The sequence below is a fragment of the Rhipicephalus sanguineus genome, chromosome 5 (genome assembly GCF_013339695.2).
Source record: "Rhipicephalus sanguineus isolate Rsan-2018 chromosome 5, BIME_Rsan_1.4, whole genome shotgun sequence".
Taxonomy (NCBI): domain Eukaryota; kingdom Metazoa; phylum Arthropoda; class Arachnida; order Ixodida; family Ixodidae; genus Rhipicephalus; species Rhipicephalus sanguineus.
In genome coordinates this window covers 14,146,513-14,162,244 of record NC_051180.1, presented here as the reverse complement: position 1 = coordinate 14,162,244, position 15,732 = coordinate 14,146,513, and the positions used below count along the sequence as shown (strand labels likewise).

Sequence of the window (15,732 nt, the reverse complement as noted above, 5' to 3'; positions counted from 1 at the left end):
TATATTGGGACTCATCACAAAGGAAGAAAACGTGGTACTGATATAAGTTTTACACTTAACAAAAAAAAAGAAAAGCAGCGCGCGTGGTATATCCTACTGTATGCTATAGCGGGGACTGACAGATTCGATCCGAATCTCATAACAATTTTCTTTACTCTGGTTGATGCCAATGCAAGCAGAGCACGCTCACCGAGCGCGCCGAGTCGTCCAGTCCACTTGCGCGTTTTTATCTTTCTTGCCCATATTTTTCTTCCTTTATGTCGTGCACCAGAACGCGTACACATATATAAATCGGGCCACGTTTTCGACTCTCCTATTTCGTGCTTGAATGGTTCGACCACGCAAGCTTGAAGAAATATGCTGCGCGCAAAAATACTTCGACTTAATGTATTCCAGATTCAACGGTTGCCCACCTGAATATCACAGGTACGTATACATGCCATTCATTCAGCGTGTCGTTATAAATCTAAAGCCTGCTAGAAGGATATGCGTGAATATCAAAATTAATATGCCTCCCGAAGCAGGTAAAACAGCATAAAAGCAAATGTTTTCTTTTTTTCTTCTGGTTTAACGAAAACTTGCGTCACTAAAATGAACCGAGCAGTCCGTCGATTTCGTATGTGGTTTTCCCATGCGGATGCAGTGAAGTTGAGGCGATATCAGCTGCAGATGTATACGCACAGCATTGTGCCGCGTTATACGCAGAACACTGGTTTTGCCCCTCACCGGATCCAATAAGTTTCCGATATATTGCTTTCTGGTTCCAGCAATCGCAAAAACCAAGTTTTCAATACGTTGCGTGTTGAATATCGGACATGCATGCGCGTCAGAATTGTCCCATCTGTATGTATGCGCGTCGGAACGATTATTGCTTTGACTATTGGAACATGCCGAGAAGTTGCTGGATGTTTTTAACACCAGCCATAGGACGGAGCGAATCGTTTTTTATATGGACACGTCGACCATGCTTCATTGCCGATACGAGAAAAGGCTATCTGCGCATTCATAACACTGTATAATATAGGTTCCTTGCATAAGTTCCGTTTTCTTGCGCGAAAGCAAGGGCACAACAAGAACAATTGTTTAGAAACGCTGCAGCGACACTGCTGTAAAATGATAAGCATACACCGAAAGCTGCAACCGAAAGATGCGCATGCTTTGCAATGCCGAAAAAAAAAAAAGTAAAAATCACCGCCCTTACACCCTGTGCAGATAGTTGACCAGCGAAGCTGAAAATGGCGGCTTATATCACTGGGTTTATCAGTTTTAAGCTCCCCTTTGGACTGTTTGCTGTCTGTGCATCCCCTTCTTCATTTTTAGTCCCTTATGAAAATGGTGATGTCCTGGAAGTGTACTGTATGGTTCCCCGAGGCAGCATGAGGACACAACCTGTATGTCTCCCAGATGTCGCGATTTGGCCGCTTACTTTCTGTGTCCTCCAAGTGTCCGTCCTGTATGTGTCCCATCTGTGACCGTCCTGTATGTATCCGATATGTAACCGTCCTTTATGTCTCCCAGATGTCGCGATTTGGCCGCTGACTTTCTGTCTCCTCAAAGTGTCCGTCCTGTATGTGTCCTATAAGTAGCCACCTTTTACGCAGACCAGAAATTAGGCCATTGCATTGCCTGTATGATGCAGCATATTACGGCTGCTATAATTTGGATGTACACGCATACAAAACTCTGCAATATTACTCATTTATTATCATTTACACTGTACAGTTTACAGCACTTCATAGACAATATTCAAACTGGCAACGTACATATGCCGGCGGTTGAAGAAAAATAAGATTAACAGATCAGGCTTAACCCCATAACGCCTCAACACATCATTAACATTTTAAAAGGTTTAACTTGTTCTGCATCTTTTTTGGTAATGAAGAGTACATTCATTTCTGAAAAACGCAAAAACAAATGTTTTAAGAAACTCATCCTGACAGCAATTTATGACCAAGAGGCACTTTCCAAGGCATTATAAACACTATGGGCTTCTTAGATAAGCTTTGCACACCTAAGTGTATCAGAGTGACTTGTTGGGCTTCATGGGTTAATTACAAATGTATGCAACCTTCTAGAGTGGAAGAAGTGGAACAATCATAACTTTACAACAAACTCAGAATAAATACACAAATAAAAAATACTGCAATAAATGAGGAATGTGACAAACGTCAGTGTGCTACCCAGAGCTGCTCACAATAAATGCATACTAAAATTAAATACTGCAATAAATTAGGAATGTGGCAAACACAACATCAGTGCACTACCAGAGATGTGTGGTTGGCACCAAAATGCCATACTTAGCATGCATAATTTAAAGCAAACTATAGCCCACACAAAAGTAGTACACTGTAAGTCACCCTTGACTGCTGAACCGAAGGTCACGCGAATAAATACCGGCCGCGGTGGCCACATTTTCGATCGAGGAAGAAATGCTTGAGGCCCATCTACTTAGATTTAGGTGCACCTTATAGAACCCAGGAGGTCGAAATTTCAGGAGCTCTCCGCTACGACGTCCCTCATAATCATATTGTGGTTAAATCCAAACACTTATTATTACTATACTTCACACAACTAAAGCAAGCAGACAAAACAGTGTAGTTTAAAAAATGTCGCCACCATTCATCTCCTAATGCTGAGACTTACATTTCAATATTTCAGAATGGCTTCTGTAAGTTATCATTAACAAAGTTAAATATGATTAGGCATCATAGCAGGACATCACATGATTGCACTTAGGAAATGAATTTCCGGAAGACAATGGAATATGCATGATTAGAAAAGCATTTATGCAGTTCCCCCTGCAATAATGCCCTCGTGGCGCTGCAGGTACTTGTATAAATAAAATAAAAAATGACCCTGATGAAAAAAAAAACATTACAAAATGTACGGTGAATATTAAGGTGAAAATAAAATAGTGAATTGATGCACTACTGCCTTATCACAAAATTGAAAGTTCACTTTTAAAAATGATAACTGCACATAAGATATGAATTAAAACATGACACACGAGTCGAGAGAGCCGCTCACTCAATAGATTTTGAAAAGACAAAATACAAAGCTAAGGAAGCAACATTGACACATTCAGGATTGTGCTTTATGGTTGCATTAAAATTCAGCCCTGGGAAAAACATGAAAACCAACTTTGCAAGTAAGTTATGTGTCCATGGGGACACAAAGTAAGACATTACTGCTGTCAGCCGCCCAATTAACTAAGATTAAATAATGAAATTTTTAGTGACTACAGCAAGCGGGCATCTTTGTATTGAAAAGTTGGAGGCAGTCGTGTTTCTACACAGTTCCACTTGGAAGAATTCTTCTAGCATGTCTGTGCTGCGAGATATCCCGCTGCAAAGTTTAATTGTGGTTTGCATGATGCAAGGCGGTGAGGATCAGCAAAATATTACTCCCTGGTGTGACGAGCAGTCACTGCTTGCTATCACCAGCCCGCAGGAGAAGGGTAACCGTTATCATGTTTGCCTATGCCTTCGACCCGCTGTAACATTAAACCTGGCACATCAGGGAGGAGCTTTGTGCCAGTGCTCAAAGTCCTGCATGTGCAATGATGCAAGCCAGAACTAAACTTTGCAGCAGGATATCTGAGCTCAGACATGCTAGAAGAATTCTTTGAAGTGGAATCGTGTAGAAATGCAGCTGGCTCAAACTTCTTAATACATACATGCCCGCTTGCTGCAGTCACTAAAAAAGTTCATTATTAATTCTCAGTTAATTGCACGGCTGACAGCGATAATTATTGTCCCACTTTGTGTCCCCCTGGATAATAACTTATCTGCAAAGGTGGCTTTGACGTGACTTACAGTGCGGACTTTTTTATAAGAAAAACAAACAGCTTAATTTTGAACACCCTCTACATGTGAGCTACTTGAATACAGCAAACAGGTGGTTGAAGTGCCCACTCCGCTGTTCTCAGTGCAGTTCCCCTTGTACAGGAAACAGAAGCCATGCGCAGCTGCTGTACATCAGCAACGAACTTGTCCATGAGCCACCATTGATGACAGGCTTGTCCGGATTTCTTTCACACTCACTTTGCACAAGGAGCACGTATATGCTGCAATGGAAACAACAAAATAACAATTTAGTGACACTAGTGTCTGTTAGCAAAGCTGAATTCCTCACACGTTCTTTTTTAACTGATCTGGAACAATATGTTTTAGATAAGTTTAAAACAAGCAGGACGTACAGAAACTAGAGAAGTTACAAGAAAAACTTGTTTGATGCATTCTTGGTGAACACAGTCGCAACCTTATGAAAGAATATGGAATTTCCTCATCGCAGATGTGTAAGAAATATGCTTGAATATTGCTCCTGCATAACGCAGGGTACGCTAGGGTGTGCTTTCTCTACAGTACATTCATACCCTGAAGCCTAAAATACAGAAGGAGTAGTCACGAAATGTTTCACAAGAGCTTAACGTACAGTATGTTCCCATCATGCTGGAATTGTGTTCTTAGTTCTGTGTGGGTATAGATGCAGTGCACGGCCACCATATTCAGTGGCACCTGACTCCACTCAGGTGAGATATACATAAAGGGAATGCTCCGAAATAAATGCAATAAAATGCGTGTTGTGGAAGAACTTTTTATGCTTTTGATGTCGAGGATCTAACCTTACCATTTTAGCTTGCTCACGTACTAACGCAACGTTACAGCTCTTAGGAAAATATGCCCCCTGTTTGCTGTATGTGTCAACCACGTGTAATTGAAAGTTCTGTGCGTGAGTAATATCATTGGCTGCTATCGGTAAATTCTGTTCTTGCAGCTAGCCAAACCTATGTGTGAGTATGCATTCACACAGGCACATTTGTATTCCTGTAGCTTTATTATGATACTTATACGCTGTGTTCCTTAAAGGGAATGCAATGCAATATGCACCATATGAATATTTTATTTATTGCACAAAAGCACAATAGCACTGCACATACATGACATTATGCACATTCATCATGTATCCATTGCACGTAACATGTAAAATTAAATTATGTCTGCTTGCAAACACAACTAACGTAGCTTTCTTCAGGCTGCTCACATTGGGATGATTATATAATGTCAGAAATTGGTTTCACTCTACTATTGTGTGCTGCTAAATTGCGGTCATTAGGTTCAATGATTCTGGTTGGCTAAAAAAAGCAATACTCCTCACTAATGCATCACAGGCTGTCTAATGGCCATGTGGAGAAAAAGGTGGACATGCTAAGACTTACAAGGCACCAATCTTGAGCCACATGCCATCCCAATAAAGCATGCAGGCTTCTGCAACAATCTCTGGCAACCAGAATCCTGGAAGCTATTAACCACAATTTAGCAAATACACAATAAACATTCGATGAACCTTATTTCTGAAGTTGTATAATTGTTTCAATGCCAACAGCGTGAAAAAACACAGTCTAGATTTGTTGTGTTCTCAGATACAATACATTGTCTAATTTTACATTTGAACAGCAACACATGCATGACTTATGCATGCATGCTGTGAAGTATGTATAACATTATTGCGAGTTATGAGCAATAAATAAGATGTTCATATGTTGCACATACCACGGATCCTTTTTAACGTCTGTAGCGCATCCCTAGAGAATTTACTTTATCCGATAGACCGTTAAGCTTTTCATCTACCAGAAAATGTCACTGGAGGTGGTGGTACAAGCTGTTTATAATGTACGTACCCGTACAAGTAAGTGTTTAGCGAAGTTTTAACGCCAAGGTGGGGCGAGGTGTATACAATTCTTAATAACCAGAACAAAATAACAAAAGACAAACACGACAGAAATAAACAGAATAAAAAAGTTGTGCTCGAACGCGTGGACTGATGCTCGAATTAGCGCTTGCACTGTTTAGGTGCGACAATTCTGCCCCAAATAGACATGAAGGATTCGCTGGAGTACAGTTCAAGTTTAACGTACGGCTTAACACGCACGGGTGCCGGCCGCATCAGGCAACTTATGTTGCGGGTGAAAACATCGGCCGAATTTGACGAAACAGGCTGTATGAACACCTAAGCGTAAGTTCAAGCTTCGCGAGCCGTACCTAAGACGAAGCAACATGCTATTTCAATATCACGGACACGCATCAACCCGAGTATCACGGCAGTTTAAAGATACGTGCCAGCGCGGATGCATACACATGCACACGTTTGACCACCCGCAAGGAGGAAAACACATCTCTCTGATAGTAGTCAAAACATTGCTATTATAACGATCCTGTAGCTATTGAAAAGAGTACGCGCAGCATATGGAACTGCCGTAGAAGAGTTCAGTGCGCTAAAAAAGTGAGCATGAATTACTAACAGGTCCAAGCATACACGCCTTAGGCACGATCGACGCTTACAGCTAACAAACGCCGTCTTCGCCCATCTATTAAGCCAAAATAGTAGTTTACCGCGAGCGGGGCCACCCTCCAACACCACTGCCGACAGAGGAGGGCACCGCCACAACTCTGTTCCAATCCCCCGCCGAATCACAGCCGCGCATGCGCACTCTAGTTTACGCGTCAAACAAAAGAAAAAGCTCGCCCGCGCTTAAAATCACACAAACGTGCCTTGATCCTGGTGAAATTATAGACACAAACAAGCTCGCTACGTTAATAAAAGCTCATTTATCGTATACTGGTTAAGAAAAACTTGGTTAACGGCGTTATTATCGCGCTCTCGGTGTTAACCGGTGTTAACCAAGCGCTGACAGCAGCAACGTGGTATGTACATACCTGGTGAGTGCTCCACGATATGAAGCAGCCGGTCTTCGCTTGAGTATAGCGCATCCTCGAAATAAGCAGCACCGGTAGAACACACAGGACGAGCACAAGGCGCAAGCACACTTCAAACAAGGGAAAAATTCACTCAAACTCGGCCTGCTCGGCCCTTCGCGACGCGGCGTGCGACGTGCAGCAACCGCAAAACAAGAAAAAGTGATATCACGTGGTATCAGCCCCGCAGACGTATACCGCATTTGCGCATCGCGCTTTCTAACTAAAAACCTGAATTTACGCTTTCAAATATTAAAAAAAAAATTAGGTAAATATAATGTACATAAATAGTTGAGGCGTACAATGTCTTGACCTCAGAAAAAAAAATCGAAATCTAAGCGCGCGAAATTTGAAAAAATTTTGAACACATGAACAACGATGCTATTAATCGCCACAAAACGTTCGTGTGTCGTGAATTAATGTTATACAATTAGTGCAGATGTCTACACGCGAGATTGTTATGCAATGATTGCGCTTATGTCAAACTAAAAAAGTATCAAATGCAACTTTTATCCAGTGCGACGACAAAAAAAAAAAAAAAAAATATATATATATATATATATATATATATATATATATATATATATATATATATATATATATATATATATATATATATAATCAGGTCCATAGCCAGGGGGGTGGGGCCCGTGGGGCCCAGGCCCCCGCCCCTCCCGAAATTTTGGTGAAGTAGGTGTCTTTCTGAAAACGTCAAGGTTTTCATCAAGTGCCCCCCCCCCCGCGAAAAAAATTCCTGGCTACGGGCCTGATATATATATATATATATATATATATATATATATATATATATATATATATATATATATATATTAGTTTTTTCCACAGCCAGGACTTTTTTCGGGGGGGCCTAGGCCGCCCCCCCCGAAATTTTGATGGAGGGGGTGTTTATTATATATACCCCCGAAATCATCAAAACCATCAAAATTTCGGGGGGGGGGGCTAGCCCCCCCCCAAAAAAATATATATATATATTTATGTGTGTGTGTGTTATAATGCAAAAATTTTGGGGGTGGGCTTCGGCACCCACAAACCCCCCTCTGGCTACGGCACTGACAAAAAATGTGTTTGTACTACCACATGTTACCCACTTATGAGCTCGGGTGCTCCTGCCGGTAACATATAGTTCGCTGCCAGGTAACATCCTGCCGTAAACATAAAGGACACATCCTACAGGAGACAAGAAGGAATCCTTCGATAGGCCGAGGAAGGGTTTCGTAAACATAAAGTAGCGTCCTGCAGGTCACAAAAAGGAAGAGGAACCATAAAGGTCATGTAGGACGTCAATGGGAAACAGAAAGGACATTTCCCGGACATCACCATTTTCATACGGGGTGGACCAGTGGTGAGTAGTGGGGTTTGCCCAAATTCTGTGGCACATACGGTTTTGGCACATACGGCACAACTTTATTTTTAGTGGAGCAGCGATGGGCACAGTGGGGCTTGTCCAATGTCTGCATCACATATTCTGCGCTAAGATTTTTCTGCCTACGGACATCCGTATCGTCACGGCATATACAGCTTCGCAGTAACATGAAGGAAACACGGGACAAGTTGGAACCATGGTTCTGCCTCAATAAAAGCTCGCTGGGACACAGCCTCACAACTCGCAATATGAAACGAGCGTCACGTTCCTTTTTTTTTTCACCATGGGCGTCGGCGGTGGGGGGGGGGGGGGGGGCAGTATGGGCACTGGCCCCCGCCATTCCCAAGCCGCACCAGCGCTCCCCCTCTCCCAACGCGATGCAACACGGGTTCGCACCCCCAAGACAAAATCCTGCCGACGCCCATACAGTATACACCGCATTGTAACCGACCAGCTAGGGTTTGTGGAAACTTATACACGCGACATCGCCTCCATTTGCAATATGTGCTGCACACCCTACACCCACGACACGCGACCGGGAGATTTCTGTGCTCATCTCACACACTATTAATCGTTTAATTGACACCGCCTGACTTTACGCCATGAAGACCCTGCCAGGGGGAAAATACCTTAGACTCAGTTCCGGACGTGGCTTATCGCGATGTCCGTTGTAGCCCACGGCTTCTTCTATCTCTCGGTGTCGCACCTCCTCCCGTTAACACGCGACCCCTCCCGGTGCAAATTTTCACTTGCGCCCCGGCCAACGCGCATGCATGGGTCTCGGCTTCTCACGATCATCGGTTCATCGCTCCCCTGCGGCGAATTAATAACGGCTGCGCGCGCGATATGGCCCCGCTTTGTTCATGCGCAATGGCTGGCACCCGCGAGTCTGGTGGGTCCGAACAACACACGCTGCGCGACAGCGATTACACGCCGCCTTCTCCCGGAGCCCAGTTTTCCGGACACCCCCTACTGGCGGTGCGACCAGAGGGGGTGGTGGGGAGCTGTGGGATGCCAGATATATGGGCGCCCCCACAGAAACGACACAGGGGCACCCTAGTTCGCGAGGGGGGGGGGGGGGGGCGTGAGAGCTAGACCACCTCTCGGTGTGTACACCCCCTTTAAGACGATGTTGTCGCTCCGCGGTCCCCACCGCGGCGCAGTCGGCGGCGCTTGACTTCCCTTTTTGTGTCCCGCGTGCCTTCCGACCGTTCGCGGATTGACTGCTAGCGGGAGGCACGCACACACAACGGCTGCGGCGCCGTTTTAGCGGCCACTTGTGGTTAACGCGGCGGGATACACAGCCTCCCTCCTATTTTCCTCCGAAATCCCGGGCAGTCGAGCAGAAGCAGCAAAAACAGCGGAAGCACGCAGGACAGGGGCGCCAATCGGCTAATCTCGCCTCCTGGGAAGTGTCCGAGCCGTTTAGTGGTCACGTCCCGCGACAAGCCGCGCTAACGGCCTGTTTACGACCGAAGGAGGGGGGGGGGAATAAACCGCCGCCACTTGTCCGCTCCGCACGAAGGCTGGCGTTGTCAACAGTTCCTGTTCTCGGGGAGTCTGCTCGTTTTAGCTGGAACACAGGCACACCGATGCAGAGACGAGATATGCACTTGAAATTATACTACTCGCTGCAGTGGCAGCTCAGATGCCACTTCACTTGCCGCTGTATCCCGTTTTACACGCCGTATAAAAAGAATTAATTAAATGCGTGCGACGCAAACGGACGAATAACGCCCTTCTTTCGCCAGCCATCAACTGCGACTTTTACGCAAGCCTCTCCCGGAAGTATATGGGCGCCATTGCGGGCGCACTGATTGCACATGTATGTAGCTGTATGAGCCGCAGGATATACTGAGCAATATCTTATTTTGGGGCATCGCAGGGCGGTACACTTTAGGAGCATCGCTATTTCGCAAGGAGTGAGCTCAGGCACTTGATGACGTCACACGTGACGTCTCCACTCAGGTCACGTGACTCCGAGCTGTTCAGGTGCCAATAGACTCTCCTGGTCGCACGCCTCACCTTCTTCCTATCAGCATACGCGATGCATCGCTGTAAATGTGGATGACTATTTTTCTACATCGTACTTCTTGCGCTACTGAAGACGTTTCGACATTGCGATGACTCTCGAGAACTCAAGACAGTTACGTCGTGCACGGTGGACATATCACTTTGTACCGCAGACTGAACCATGCCAAAAACACAAGCTCGCGCTCACACCCTGCTCTTTTGATAACGTTCCGTTCCTGGCCGCATCTATATACTGCATGCAAATGTCGGCTGCGTGCGGAGAGGGAACCACGCGTGGGATCAGCCATGCGTGCCATGCAGGACGAAAGCGAACGCTCTCATTTCTACCCCTTGTTCAGCGGCGTTGCTTAGAATACCGGAATTTTTCGGCTGGTCGTCGCAAGACGGAAAACATGCGCGGCTCCGTTGAAGTGCAAAGCATCACGACGTTCTCTTGCTCTCCATAATTGAGAGAGGAACCGCAGATAAAGCCCTTGATGCCCTTCGTAAAAAGCTCTGGATGCACAGCATGATTATGCCGTTCTCTTTCAAGCCCTTTACCCATAATATATCCCACATGCAAGGTACAGCCGCTGAACATTAAGCACAACTTAACCTCCCAGCATGCCTCTTCCCCTTCCCCTTCCATTTTCCTTTTTTTTCTGTTCTCGTAAATCAGCGAAATTTATTGCCATATTTCAGCGACGAAGGAGACCTTTAACATATATGTCGCTTCGCTTGGATTGTGCTGAGTATTGCAGCGGAAAGCCCTCTGTGGTATATCTATATGTAAGTCGGCTATATATAAAGCGAACAACTGCAGTCACCACGCCTTTCTGTAAGCTACTATGTAGCTGGCTCTGTATCGACAGTATAGATTTGAATATGGTGCCTCGAGATCAGCGTCAGTCGTCGAGGCACTGTAGACTTTTTGGAAACAATTTAGCGCCATTTGTTGTCGCGACTCGACTTCATTTGTTTTGATCCTCGCATTTCGTATTCTGCTACTCAACTTTCCTGCATGGCTGGCCAACAAATTTTTAAAGTTATGTGTCCGTTGCCTGGCAAGTGCTGGACGAACATTGTGTAACATGATATCCGGCCAGCCGATCGGATATTAAATTGGAGGCTGACGTAAGTTCCAGCAGGACTTTACTTTCTAATTGTGTACAGCACCTTTTTCTAAAAATACCACATCACTCAGCCACCGAGATATTAAATCAGACTTTGCAAAACATTATAGTTGACTCTACATTCAACTTATATTTGCTTGTTTCTTATTTTTATTATTATTTTATTTTGTTTGCAAGATAAGGTAGCTGCGGCGGCTTCATTTAGCATTGGAAGGGGCCAATCCAAGACTAACAACATAAAAACACGAATATGATAAGCACATACACAAGGGAAAAAGAGAAGAGAGGTAGTAGACAGGAGGCGCGAGGATAAAGCCACTGTGAAGAGAATAAATGTCGTTGAAGGAAGTGGGGAGATGATCTGGCTTGGTAGTTAAATACAACTATTTATTGGGCCTAAAGCAGGCCTGCAAGAACTGGTTAGATGTATCTTGAATTTGACGGCACTATAGAAATCGCAGGATGTATCTCGTGTTACGTACCAAGCTGTATAGGCTTCGTGTTTCGGTTTGAAGTCGAGTATTAGAGATATCGAGGATCCTGAATGGGACGGCTGAAGTATATAACGAAAACCGGGAGCCAGTTTTTTTTTTTTTTTTTTTTTTTGCGAGTGCTTAATTGAAACGTTCGCCGCATGCGAGCTGGCGATAATTCTCTCGGCGCCCTCCTTTACGACGTTCCGTGCAGGGCTTGCGCGGGGCGCTGCAGCTTCTGAGATAAGCACGCGGGAGATAAGTCCCGACACGCCACGGGTGTTCCCCCAATTGCCGGTCGCCATTATCGCGATGCCTCCGCGTGTATTAAGCAACCTCGTCCATTATCACCTGCACGGGTCGACTTCTTCGAAAAAGAGCTCTAACATTATGTAACGCTCACACGCACATTTCTTGTATTTTTAAGACGGCGCGCATCCCAGGGGGCAATAAAAAGCGCGAATGGGGCACGTTTTCATCGGAATTCCATTGGAGATTACGTCGTGGTCTATACGAGCGTTTCTTTCTTTCTTTCTTTCTTTCTTTCTTTCTTTCTTTCTTTCTTTCTTTTGGAAAGCGTTGCTCTCAAAAGAAGAGCTCTCAGAATTCGTGCAACGGGGAGGCATAAAGTCAGAAAAATCGTGCTCAATAAGCTTTTCTGCCGTTCGAGGGCGAAGACTATACTATAGTGAAAATGTAATCACGAATAACTGAAACCTAGGAGAAAGGGAACGTGATGTGGTGTAGTTACAGCGATTTACAATGAATATCAAGCCATATATTGTATACAGTATAGGAAATATATAGATAACTAGCAGCTGAGGCATGCGCATACTTTATAGAATCATTCGCGTGCAGTTTTATACAGTGGCGAGAACGAGGCAACATCCTGTAGTGATCTCGCCGAAAGACACTCGCCTTTTGCGGTTTGCAATGCATCTCGTGACTGATGGCATTGGTGTGCTTTGATATGGCCACGCATGCGAAGTCGTCTTGGCTGTATCACACTGACCTTGGCTTCGCTCCTCTGGAAACCCGTGATCCTGTGCGAACTATTCACGGTGCTACACTAATCATCCTCTTAAAAGAGAGAGAGAGAGATGAAGCGAAAGAAAAGAAAGCGTATATACGCAGCTCACTATGAAATTTAGCTTGACGTCATCCTGCTCAATGCTGCAATGTAGAGCAAATGGAAGCTTGTTCTGCAGCCTCGTTAGAACGCCTTTGATATAACCAGCAGCACTATAGATCCTTCGAAGTCGTCTCAACTCTCCGATCAATTGCGCCCTTTCTGTGCAAGAGGTGCCGTCTATGGTTGTGTCTTCTCAAGCACACATCCATCGATCTGGAACTTTTTCCCAGTTTTCGGTCTCTCTGTTTATTCGTTCGCATTGGCACATATCGAATCACGTGACCTCGCGATTAACAACGGAGCTTAATTTTTCAACTATTACGGTGTACGTGCGTGGTTACTGAACTTATAAATTTCAACCAAATGCGTGAGTCGTATACGTAAAAAGAAGAAACAAAAATGCAATTGCAATGACATATACATCGTCTCATCGTGGTTTCTCGTAAAACAGACGCGAATGCACAGCAGTGTCAAAGCTGCATGCGTACGGAAGAATACCACAGCACGTGCAGTCATGGTTACTTATCGTCGCGTCGCTCGTTTTGCGCTTCGCAGATGAGCGCGGAGCGCGAGTGTCCACAACCTGAAGTAGCTTAGATTTTCTTCGTATCATTCTGGAATGTATCGCATCAATTTAGATAATCATCGTATAGATATACCAAAAGTTACGCAGGCACATGCACCGTCTAACAGGACAGCCAATTTACGACTGAGACAGATACCGTGAAAGTCGCTTTACTGTGCATATCATAAAATTTAAAACAAAAAAGGGAAAATCGCGCATTATAGATAGAGTATACAGGTTATTTGTTCATTCCATAGCATGCACACCCTGTTTTATGTGTTTAAGTTATTTAGGGAACTAATGTGCTAAAATTCACTTTTCGACCATGTGCATGGCGCGAACGTCAACAACCTATAAAGCAGCCGCGAGGCGGATGCATGCATGCAGGATGAACCGGACGCTTGCCTGCTTTTTGCGTGTGTCGCCGCCTTGTATACGCCTTCTTCTTCCAAGTATCGTGAGCGAAGCCGCTCAGTAAACAACCTCATGCATGTAACACGTTGCGCTATAGGAACACATCGCGGATGTTATTTAAAGGCCCCTGCATGGCGTCTCTTCGCACGGCGACCGTATAGTATATGAACACACTGCGTCCGGTTTCCCTTCGTTCCGTGTACTTAGTATTTCCGCGACTTCAAACGACTCTGTTGAATATTTCAGCAGGCGTGCAAAGTGGCCGCGGCCGCCGCGGCGTCAAGCTTTGCAGCCGCTCCGTGCTTCGCGGGAGCGTGTTAACGGGATTTCCACACGCCCAGTATGCGGCGCCATATTCGCTACTCTGTAACAGAGGGCTCCGATCGAAGGTCGACGTCAAGCGAGTACACAGTGCTGCGCGATAGTTAAGGTGTGTTGAATTAGTGCCGTGATAGTTGGCGAGGAAGCTTGAGCGTATAAATACGGGACATATATGAACGGCACTATTGATACAAGCCGGACATGACCGCTTAAATTGACTAAACGCCTTCCAGATAATAGAGGGCGTACACGTGCGTTATATATATATATATATATATATATATATATATATATATATATATATATATATATATATATATATATATATATATATATATATATATATATATATATATATAACAGTGACGTCATCTAGGATATCCGTCAGCCGGCAAATGAAAACCATGCCCACTTAGTAAGAAGATGGAGAATGATATGTTCGTCCGCCTCGGTGGTGCAGTGTTTACAGTGCTCGGCTGCTGATCCGAAGGTCGCAAGTTCGATCCCGGCTGCGGCGGTCGCATTTCTATGGAGGCGAAATACAAGAGGCCCGTGTACTGTGCGCTGTCTGTGGACGTTAAAGAACACCAGACGGTCAATATCTCCAGAGCCCTCCACGACAGCGTGCCTCATAATCATATCGTGGTTTTGGCACGAAAAGACCGAGATATAATTATTATAGGATGAGATGACCGCAGCACACGAGATTCAAATGGGCCTTCCTATATAAGACAGGTCGCGAGTGAGAACGCAAGGAACTTCTGGAACATATACCGATAGCAGGTGTCGGTTGGCTGTATTGGTTTGCGTCATTTCTCTTACGCCACATTTTTAACTGTGTGGGTAGCTTGCAATGACGTGATCGTGATCGCCGTCAGCCGCATGTGTTGAGAAGCTGTCAAAGCAACAAAAGTGGAATCACAGGGCGATCGAGAAAGAAATCGATAGCGTGGTAGTCAGGTGAGAAATGGTCACAGTCAGGCGATGCAGAACGATGCGCACGTGATTATACGGTGCACTGACGTCATTGTGCACGGCCGCCTTATTTTGGTATTGGAACCGTGGGAGGCTGTTTACGTGACGTCACGTGCAAACTACACAAACAAGGGGTAACAAACTTTCGCCACTTCTCGTATACGAGAAGTGGCGGAAGAAGTGTTAGTTATAAATACCACTTCTTCCCACCGATTACCCTTTATTTTCACTCCTCCTATATACAATCTTCCTTCTTCGGTATAGTTAAAATTGAAGACTCAACCACTATGTTTGTAAACAGAGTGTGCCCTCTGAAGAATTTCCATATATATATTTTCGACCGCAAATCTTCTATTACACGGATGATGCAATATACACATAAAACTCACACACGGCACGCGCTTATTTGCGAATTAATGTCGTAAAAGAAAGAAAGGGAGGGGGGGGGGTGAATGAAGCGACTTATGATTGGCCAGTTTAGAATTTATATTTGATGTTGTACGATTTAGCGTGTGCCTGTGTGCAGTGAAGTGAGTAAAAGAAATGGAGAGAAAACGCCTTGTCTGC

The 15,732-nt window shown here is 44.8% G+C and overlaps 1 protein-coding gene and 1 long non-coding RNA gene across 8 annotated transcripts in view; one reads left to right on the top strand and one right to left on the bottom strand.

Moving 5' to 3' along the window:
• LOC119393260 (homeobox protein engrailed-1-B) overlaps positions 1-15,732 on the top strand; it is a 161,678-nt gene that overhangs the window by 10,403 nt on the left and 135,543 nt on the right. The gene's annotated exons all lie outside the window — the stretch shown is intronic.
• Positions 1,685-15,732, bottom strand: part of LOC125758695 (uncharacterized) — a 118,313-nt gene continuing 104,265 nt past the window's right edge. The window contains exons 1-2 of one of the 2 annotated variants that reach the window (XR_007416324.1): positions 6,717-6,913; positions 1,685-4,066 (exon numbers count right to left, since the gene is read on the bottom strand). This is a non-coding gene — a long non-coding RNA (uncharacterized LOC125758695). Of the gene's footprint in view, positions 4,067-6,716; positions 6,914-15,732 lie in introns of those variants that run through there. The other variant, XR_007416323.1, reaches the window with a different exon arrangement.